Below are 11,661 nucleotides of genomic sequence, written 5' to 3' on the forward strand. Positions count from 1 at the left end.
ATTAATTGCAACTACAGTACATATTATAATTATCTATTTATAACTAACTCGAGTTATACACTTTGGAGCATTAGAACTAATAAGCTGGCGAAAATTTTACGTTAGGTGACTAAACATTTATCAATTATTTATACACATAAAACAGTATTAACTAATTCGCGTGTAATTGTGATGAATGTTTGATTGCCTATCGTACGGCTTTTGCTTGCTTATGGTTTTTCTACCACATATACTATAAACTATTTATTTTAAAATCAAGTTGGTTTAGTTCAAAACTCGTATAGGGAAAAAATGTACGTTTTTCCAGTTATTCTGTTATTTACTTACGTCATTATTTCCGCTCCACGTCACGTGCGTGGCTAAAATGTTTCATAAAGTAAATAGTAATTCAATTATTTTTTTCAGTTAACAATTTTGAAGCCAAAAAGCTTTAAAGAAATTTTAGTAGTACTCTGATGTTAAATTAAAAGTAATAAAATAATAAAAAATAAAATATAAATTAAAAATATTAACTAGTTAACACTCGTAAATTCAAATATGAATAAATTAACAAATAGTTTCTATATAGAAATAAATAAATAAATAAATACTTAGCCTGGAGTATTATTATGTTTTAAAGTACAACCGGTTTAGAATTAAAAATTCATCGTGAGGTGAATAAAAAGTCAATAAAATCGCGACTCTAACATTTATTTATTTATTTAAAAGTATTACAATTTATTTTCCTGCTATAGTGTAACTATTATCATAATGCGTGAGCATAAAGGTGTGTGTAACTATTATATTCTAGTGTATTTTATATAATGTAAGGAAAAAAAAAATTAGTTATTGGCTTAAATAAATCAAATTATTTATTAAATTATATCTTTTACAAATGTTTTGAGAGTGCTCGTGGTAATATCTTCGATATTGTATTTTACATGCTCAAGGGATTAATTTATAGTATTTAAATTTCCTCTTTGGAATTATGCCGCTAGTCAGCGGATATATTTGAATGTTATTTTTTTTCTTCTTACTCATCTATAACAATGACATTATTGTAGTGAGACCGTCCCTTTTGTAACGATTCGAAATATATTTAAATATTTAACGACGAGAAACAAGTTATAAAAACATGCCTTTATCCAGTTACATTGTTTATTTTTTTTGACACATTTATCGTTGTCAATAAACCGAATTTTCAAAGCATTCGTTTAGAAGAATAATGCGAATAATTAAACACGTTTTCAATAGAATAACTTGCTATAATAAAAAAATTTATTTTCGAAATAATAACCATAATGCAAACAAAAATATGCAACAATAATAATATATCACATACGTGCAAGTTTCTTAATATCTTTAATTCTACATCTCCTTGAAAATTTTCAAAAATCTTAGCCTCTCTCATCCAATCAATTTAGATAAAAAAAAAAAATTGATTATCTTTGTTTTGATTTTATTGACGTTGTGGAAAAATAGATATCACTTTCTACTTGGAATTTGAATCGATAAAAATTTAATTAACTATAATATTATAATTACATATAATATAAACCCTGTCAAAATTGGTGGTGAGATGGAAAATGTATAGGCGACTGTTACTGACTATACATTTTTTGAAACTGTATTTTTCGCTGCAGTATTTTCTCGATTAAAATAGACTACGGAATTTTTCTAAATATTCATAAATCATGTATATTCGCAAATCAAGAGACGGATAATTTTGTTTTTAATACACAACGTGGGGTGGAAAGATTAAATGTGCATATTTTGCACAAAAAGCTACTAACCATCATAATGCACTACGCAATGACACGTATGCGTTTCAATTATAATGAATATTTGGGGTTGCCTATTATACAATTTTAACCGTCTCGGTCTTTCTGTCACATACTGCACTATAATATGACAAATCACGATAAAATATTTCAAACATTTCAATTTGAATCAGTGGCGTGGCGAGGGTATTACTTTGAAGCAATTGCTCCTTCAACATATTTTTGATATGTAGGTGGTGCCCTACCACAAAATATCTAGATGACAAGGTATATCATAGAAAATGGAAATGTACTACGTATACAAATATACTTATATAACCTACGTTCTACACTCTACAACATAAAACCTCAACAATTTAAAAGTAAATTAGTACACCTTAAACATCAATCTATTGATGCAGATGGTCATCGTCGATCGGTTACAATCCATTATTAGGAAAACACAGGCGGTTGGTTGATAGATGGTTATATCCGCACGACATAATAATAATACAGAATCTTTGGCGTCCCTACTGCCAACAATATTATTAAATCTTCATAAACTACATAAATTCAAATACATGATAATCAATGAGTGTAATAAATTAACTAATTAAGTAGGTACATCCAGGTATACAAATCTCTCTACAAATATAATTATAATTTGTAAATTTTAAATTTGTTTTATTGTGAAAATACTGTTAAGATGGATAAAGAGGGTATAAAGGTACTTCTTATTTATTTTTACCTCCCTATCAAACATGAATTCAACACACCACTGACTCACACAGTTGAAAATATTCATAATATTGCAGTTGAAATGTTTTAAAATTTATCTAACCCGGTACTTAAATTTTAATTTTGAGATATAAGCCTAAACCCTACTAAAATTGAGATTAAAATAATTACCCTGAAAGCATCACCATCACCATCATCATCATTATTATTATTATTATTATTATTAGTGTCAATAATACTAATAGTATCTTATTATTAATATAAATCTTAAAATTAATTTTAATAACACATAAAATGTTGAAAGATTTTAAAAATTAATAATAACAAAAAAAAAAAAAAAACATGCACCGTCAAGTAGAGAACTTCACGTTTTTATTTTTAATTCGTGTAGGAACTCACGTATCAGTATATTAATGTTCGTATCAGAGCTTACGTGCCGGTATATTTTTGTTCGTGTCAAAACTTATCAAACCCCATGAGGATACACTTCCGACATATACGTGATGTAGCGTTTTTACTTTTTCATTAACGATATCATTTTTTTAAAACTAAACGAAATATTCAACATTTTACAAATATTAACGTTCCTATGTCAATAAGTTTGAATACATATCTTTTGATACAAAAATAAAAACGCTACATCACAGATAATTTAGCTCTTTGAAACAAAACAAAATTGGACCATCCATTTTAAATACGAGTATATCTACTGCAGGACGGTTTTATCTTGCAACCCACGGTATCACGCATTTTTACGCTTGAATTACCAATGTATCACGTGCAATTAAAGTATCGCCTTACTATGTTTACGTGTAAAAATAAAAATTAGGACTAGGATTTTTTTCCTATTGCGTTAAGACTTGACACGACACTGGTCAAATATCTTAGTACGCTGCAGGTGATTTGGTGGTGATACTTTATACAATACTTATACTGGTTTGATGTAATCAGTGGCGTATTTTCGAGGATAAGACGATGTAAAATTTTGAAAAGCCATAAATAATTTACTACGAAAGTACATATATAGATAGCATTAATTTGTATCTAATGGTTGTAAACTCTCCATTTACATTTACAATTATAATATAATTATTAATTTATACCTTAAATGTATTTTTTTTTTATATTTTAAAATTACTTATTTTGTAGAACAATTGAAACCCCTTCCCCCACATAAAATATTTAAAAATATTTCACTTGGTGTAATTAACGGTTATGAAGTGAAATCATCTTATTCCACGAGAAATTATGTTAAAACGCTTAAAATAAAACACCATATACTTTTTTTGGAAGTTAATTCACTGGTTCATAACATACGATTTCATTTCACACTGAACAATGAACATACGAGTACAAAGAAGTTGGAAATAACATAGTGCATCTCAGGCGAAATGTATTGATTTGTAAATTGAGAACCTTGTCTTTTTTTCTCTCGTCAAAACTATAATAATTTTGTACAATCCCAAATCTGATAAAAACTAAATTAATGATTGATTAAAAAGATACCCTCAGGCTTCCATTGTTTGAACTTGTATTTACAATGGATTCGGTAAATTAAACCTTTATTTTTTTATATATAAATCGGCCAATTTATTAAAATTATCAAACTGCTGAAGTCGGATGGTTATATTTAAAAATACATTCCTTTTTATTTTCTATTAATTTATGATAGTACAAGTGCCAAGGCTCTGTTTTTAAAATTTGTATATCTTATGGAAGACTTTTTTGATACGCACCGATTACGACCAAAATTTATCGCTAACTACGAATATATATTAAGAAATATTACCAAGTTGTAATTATTTATTAATTTTTTATATATAGCTAGTAAAAATATTTCTGTGTATCAATAAATAGTAAATACTTAATAGATAAAAGTCGTGTAGAAGAAAATAAAACGGATAAATAGTAAGAAAATTAAATGGTAAGGAAATGTAAAGTTCTTAAATGTATGTTAATTAAAATCAAATTCAGTGTTTGTAATTTATTATTAATATTAGCGCTTTCTGTTCAGTTTACGAGATTTATTTGAATTATCTTCGACAAAAATGTAAATATTCCACCCTTAGACGGCGCAAAAAAAGTACCGGATTTAAAATATTATTATACCCAGCAAGCTGCCTAAAAATAATTTATTAAAGTTGGTACAAACCCATCCCCACCCTCAGTCAGTGAACTGAAGACAAAATTTTAAGTTTTGATAGCTCATTTCCACTTATTTATTTACTCCTTGGACCTAGAATATAATAATATAATATGATACGAGCACATAATAGTATGCAAGCCCAGATTAATATAATTTTGTGTCAAGGGCTAAAAAATTTAGGGGCTCATAAACGTAATAAAAATAATGGTTACCCACCCACAAATAGATTTATTTTAGATCCAAAAAAATAAATAAAACTATACTTAAATACTTTTTGACTACATACAATTTTCTTTTTAAAAATAATGTTTTCTTGCTTTTTTAGCCACAAACTCTTCAACAATTCATATCATTGATAAATATTACATTCAAAATATCACTTCCAAAAAATAAAAAATCATTCCATCGAACTTCTTGTTCCTGACTTTTTCGTTCGAGCTAGTTTAAAAAAATCTCTTTCAGCCGAACAATTTACTGCCGTATGTAGAATAGGAAAATGAAAGCAGTACATTTTTTTCATTGAAAAACTTTCAAATACAACTATCATATTATTATTTTTTTTTCGTTACACGAAGGCCCGATGTTTCTTAAATTGTATTATTTCATTTTTTTATTATTATTATCAAGGTCTACTTTTATTCTAAAATGAATAGTAATATTCCGAGAAAATTAATGTTTATACAACTTATAATTCGATATATGTAAATTGATTATCCTAATAATTATCTATTGAGTTTTGAACATAATACAAGTATTATTTACATATTTGCACAAATTATAATTATTCATACTTTATAGTAATTTTTCATGTCATTTAAACATACAACATTAATTGTTATCAACGATCAATTGTAGACTTTTGATATTAACAACAAACAATACCAACGACCCTAGCAGTAAGTAAATCACAAACAATTCCAAACGCTGCGTTGGCGTATTAATCTTAAACGCTTATAGCGTTAACGGCAGAGCAACCGTTCGACACTAACACGACTTGTTGAAATAACGGAATTCACGTTATCGGACTGCGAATGGGAAACGTGTCCGCAAACGGAGGAGAGCGATTTTTCAACTACCACCTTGAGTGGGCGGGCAGACGGGGCAAGATGATCGCACGACAAAGACTGACACGTTTGTCGTCCACATTGTTCGACGTTTTCCCGACGACCTCTTCCACCTCGGAGCTTCCATCACTGTCATAGGCGCAACTAAGGGGGCGCAATAGGTTTTCAAGCACCCTTGAGTTCAAATGTAGCACACCTGTTTTTTTTCCTATCTATATAATCTATAGTAATTACAGTTAAATACCATTTAATTTTATTTCAGAAATTTCAGTACCCCCAATATTTGGGCTCTAGTTGCGCCCATGGTCACCGTTCCCAAAAAACATTACTGCTCTGTCAGTCGTTCTCGAACATACCCGGTAGCGCGTGAACAACGATCGCGATCAGACGACCGGCAACAGTGATGACCTGCGGACCGAGATAATGACGCGAACAACGCACGTCCTACGCCATCTGTGACGGTAACGGTAACCGGACAAACGTTGCGCGTAAATGCGAACTTTCGCGGCTAGATAGCGGCGTAATGTTCGCTAGTTGAGATATTTATTCGTTCGCGTTATTTATCTACAAACGTCTGCGATCCAACAAAGCATGCATCCGAAACGGAATCAGACTAATAACTGAACAACAACAAGATAAGTAGAAAACATTTAAAACGTTGTGTCTAAATAAAAATATGAAGTTCAGATGAAAATTACACAATACAGCAAAATATAAAAACAAAAACAGTGCAATATTATATAAATATTTGTTTGTATTTGTTGATTAATGAATAACATATTTTAGTAAAACCGTTGACTTCTTTTAAAACAATTACAAGAAAAAACAAAGATATTGAATCGTAAACAAATTTAATTTACTAAAATTAACACTCGGTAGAGAGAAAAATATTTGTAGTAGCGCTATTAGTTTTATTACGAGGAACAATAAAAATAATTCAGAATTACTAGTATTTTGATATGAAATTTGAATACTAATTTCAAATAATAATTCTGGACATATAATACTATAATTTATAGGTATTATACATATACTATATAATACTATACAGTGCTCGAATTGGGAAAAATTAAGTAGAGGAGCACAGTCTAACGATTTGAAAACTGCGTTCCATGTGCGCAATTATTTGACACAGACCCGCGGGGGGCTTCGTCCCTCTTCCCCCTCCACTAACCTAAAATATATTTTGAATACCACTTTTCAGCTAAACAAATATTTAAATTCCAAATATAATATATTTTGATAGCAATACCAACATCCTATATGTTACAATAGAAAATAAAAATAAAATAATAATTAATATAGGTAATTGTAGGCGATTAGGCAATCTCATGAATCAAAGATATAATCATTTGTTTTTATCTATTTTTACTCTTTAATGCGGGCCACGGCCTTAGAAGATTAGTCTAAGGTCGTGGTGCGGGTATTTATTTTTTTCCAAAATAACGATATCGTCGATCGCCAATATTAATAACAAACCGTACAATATATAAAGTATAATACATCAAATTCACATACATTACTATTTATATTTTTCCAGAAATGACGATGTTGTCCCTTATCATAACCACCATATAATCTTTAATTATAAAAATAGTTTTGATATTATAAATCGTAAAATTAATTTTTCAACTGACGTAAATTGAAATTCACATAAAAATTATTTTGGACATCATTTAGGATTAACGTTTCCCCGTTCCGATGAAAAAATATAGTTGGGGTACGCAAAAAAAAAAAAATAGTAGAGGAGCTCCGTCCCCCTGCGTACCCCTCCCTCCAATTAACGCACTGATACTATATATATGATACTTTTATAAAGTTTTAAGATCAAAAACAAACGTTGAATCGTTTTATTTACGTCTAATGGAAAGGGGAACAATGCAAATACGAGTATAATTTTGAAACATTAAGTGCTCACAACATTCGAGTAAGAGATGATAAACTGTGAAATTTTTTTAGTAACTACAGCAGTTTCTACTGTTACTTAAAAAGTAGCAGTCATCGCTACTTCATTGTATCATGCCAACATCATAATATGATGATATTATTATTCAAAAATAAAAAGTTATACTTTATACTCGTATTTCAAATTTTTTAGTGTAACAAAAAAGAACAATGTAACAATATTATCCGCACGAACGGAGTATTAGTGAGTACATAAAATACCTAAAATTGATTACTTACTGTATAATATAATATAATGAGATGGTACTCACGATGAGTGTATAAATAATTCTTAAATTTATACGTAATAATTATTATAATATGGGTACATGGTTTACTAACCTTTGGCTCGAATCGGTGGATAGTTTCGGAACGTTGCGTATTATACACTTTACTACAGCCTGCACTTTGGTCGTTTCTTTTTTCTTTCTTTATAGCCATTTGATCGTCACTGTCACTCTTATTTTAACTTAATATTAAGATCGCACGGTAATAATATAGAAAATAAAATTAGTATTTATTAAGAAAACAAGCGGAAGACGTAATATTGATAAAAAACAACATAATATGTTGTAATATATTATATTATAGAAAATAACACAATATTATGTTATTTCATATCATGAGAACGGTACATAGGTAGTAGGTATAACACCATACTGTTTTAGTGGTGTGTGGCTGGTGTGAACCACTCACTAAAATTACTCACAGAAGTGTAGTCGAAATTAAGGTACACAAAGGCGGTAAAATTATAGTAATATTAAAAATGTATATTAACGGATACTCGACGGAGTAATAATAATAATTGAAATAAATAGTGCAACGGAACACAGATACAACAATCGCACAATAGAATATGGCAGTCGTGGACTATAATACGAGTACGGGAGATAAAATATAAAGTCGTCAGACTCGGTCGACGGATCGCCGTAACCGTCGACGTCCGAACAGGCAGGGTTTACAAATTTAATATTACACAAGGAACATACATTTAACAATTCACAATGATAATAATAAAAAATACAATATGGGGGGACAAATGTATGTGTGATATGTGTAGCCCCACTGACTCATATTACCAACTGTTACCCCATTATATGTATTTTACCACGTTGAATTGATTTATATATGTTCTTTGTTATTTATAATTTATGTAATCCTTGCCTGTTCGAATGATGACGGTGGTTACGGCGATCGCTCGATCGAGCTTTGTTCGCTCTCGCCACCGATCCGTCCACACGCACGTCACTTTTGTCTTTCCGCACCTTTGTTTCACGTACGTTTTACCTTTTGTCATATTCATATTTTTCATACGCTTTTATATTTCTGCTCCTTCGAGTATCTTTGTTTTTTATTATTACTCTATCGAGTACGAAATTCTAATTTATTACTACTTGAATTATTATTTGCGCTAACTATATTATTATTAAATTATCCTTCTGGTAGTAATTTCGACCGGTCAGGTGTTTATCACCACCACTCGTCAACACCACCAAACAATTATATATTGTTTTGTGATATGATTTATTTATGAGAAAACGTTTGCCCCACCCCTCTGGAGACCGTGTTCAAGACCAGTCACCTAATTTGGCTAATACACACACAGTGTCTATGCCTTGACACTATTAAATACTAATACTAAATGTAAAAACACTAAAAGACTTAGTGTGAACCGTTCAGATCTGAGTTCTAAATGATCATGTTTGTAATTAACATTAAACATTAAGTCGGGAACTGATAAGAACTAAGAGGTAGCACAGTGCAAAATATATATACGCGTATATATTAAATATTTTAAACCGTGGTCCGTCTATTCGCAGTCGATTAAGCACCACGTTATAATTTTGTTATCATCCAAAATGTAATATCAAAAATATATAAAATAATACATATAGATGTATTATTGATAAACGAAAACTATAAAATTAAATTAGAGATTCTCCGCGTCCACATGTAAAGTGATTGGTTCATGTTTCGAAGTTTTAAACATCAACGAACTGTTACATCTAAATATATACTTATTTTGAAAATTGCCTTCCATTATTTTGACAGCAAAACATTATAGTCTGTAGTATCTTTAAAACCTCCTATTTCAAATGTTTCCAATGTTGGTTCAATTTTGTAGTTTATGAACTAGTGAGGATTAAATAATATGAATGGGATATTCCATTATTAATATATAAATATGTAAATATATTTCTTTTAATGCCCAACTTATATAAGCTAAGATTTTTTAAACGGCTCAAATAATTTTTCAATTATTTTTATTGAAATGGACGATACTAAGTATCTCATTTTTCTTGAAAAAGTTTTAGAAAAATCTTCTATAATTAATAAAACTTCCATTCGAGGGTAAACAAACGATTTTAAATCATTCTAAACAAATTTATTGGAATTAGGTTTTGATTTAGTTGTAAACATTTTGTTGTAAACCAATGATTATCATAGTTTATTAACTATTTTATTAGGTACACAAACGATTTATTTATTACACTATATAATTCACAGTTGACATACATTAAAAATTATTAAATTAAAATGGTTAAAAAGTGTTTTGTAAAAAATTGTGTTTCATGTACAGAAAAAAATTTAAAAAATACTCTGTATTTTATAACAAACATATTTTAGCATTATATCATAATGCGAATGAAACTTTGTCACACAATAGAAACATGAAACAAAAAAAAATGTGAAGAAAAATAAATCATCAAAATTAATAACGATATGAGTGGACACGTTTCCACCAAAAGTTTATCTTTCCCTTTTCCACCAATATCCGTTCCCACCAAATGAGATAGAATACTTATACTTTTCATGAGTTTTTCGGATTGATGTAAAATATGTTTAAATATACACACAATATAATCAATGTATATTGTACATTTATTGTATTTAATTGTATGTTAAACCGTTATCGTACTTATGCATGTACTCTTATGTCCATTAACCATGATAATATCTAAATAATCAAATACTTTATGAACAAGTGAAAAGATGCACAGTTTAAATAGTGCATTACAACTGCATGTGTGTTAAAATAAAACGTACATTTTAAAATTTATAATTCAATGATATCTAAAGTTATCGAAAGTAAACGTGAAAATAAAACACTAGAACTAAATAACTTTAAATTTTTTATTGGATCAGTTAACAAATATCAACTAATTATATATGTAGTTATACATAACTAAGGTATCGTATACCATAATATATAATTTTTTCACCTTTTCATATCTAACCATTTTTTTAAATAAAATTTAACATTTTCCAATCTATATTGTATATATTATACAATGACTACATTTATTGAATTAATAGTATATGTTAAATAAAGGTATTTCTGTGCTATAGCTTTTAATTTAAGCGTAGTATACAATTGTTTTGGTAAAAACGTGGTCAATATCTCATTTGGTGGAAACGGATATTGGTGGAAAAGGGAATGATACACTTTTGGTAGAGACGGGTATTAGTGGAAAAGGAAAAGGTCTACTTTTAGTGGAAACGGGCATCGCCCATATGAATACCTATTTAATTATTATTTAATAACCTATTTACTCAACATACCGCTCTCGCGACTGATTTTCGTTCGGCGGCGCGGACCCTCACCAATTGTCATCGGTCGCGACGAGCGCATTTCTACCGTCAGATAATCGTAATCGCACATACAGCCGGTGCCAAATAGCACGACTAGAATATTATACATGTTGACTCTTGCACTGACCGTAAGACACGACAAACTTCCTTTTTTTTTTTTTTATTAATATTTTAATACTTTGGGATGAACATTGTGGATCAACTTTATAAGTTGACAATTATTTACTTAAATAATAAATAACCTTATATGGTACGGCGTAGATAAAATATTATAATATTAAATAATACAATTTTGTTTAAAAAGTAGATGGGCCGCAATTTACGTAATATATACCTATGACCTTTTTTGGGGGACGCAATTTACAGACTCCGCAATTAGGATACAGCGTAATAACTAGTGATGGGAATAATTGAATGATTTTAGTAATCGAAAAAA

The sequence above is a fragment of the Sipha flava genome, unplaced genomic scaffold (genome assembly GCF_003268045.1).
Source record: "Sipha flava isolate LNK unplaced genomic scaffold, YSA_version1 50_pilon_pilon, whole genome shotgun sequence".
In the NCBI taxonomy this organism is placed as follows: Eukaryota; Metazoa; Arthropoda; class Insecta; order Hemiptera; family Aphididae; genus Sipha; species Sipha flava.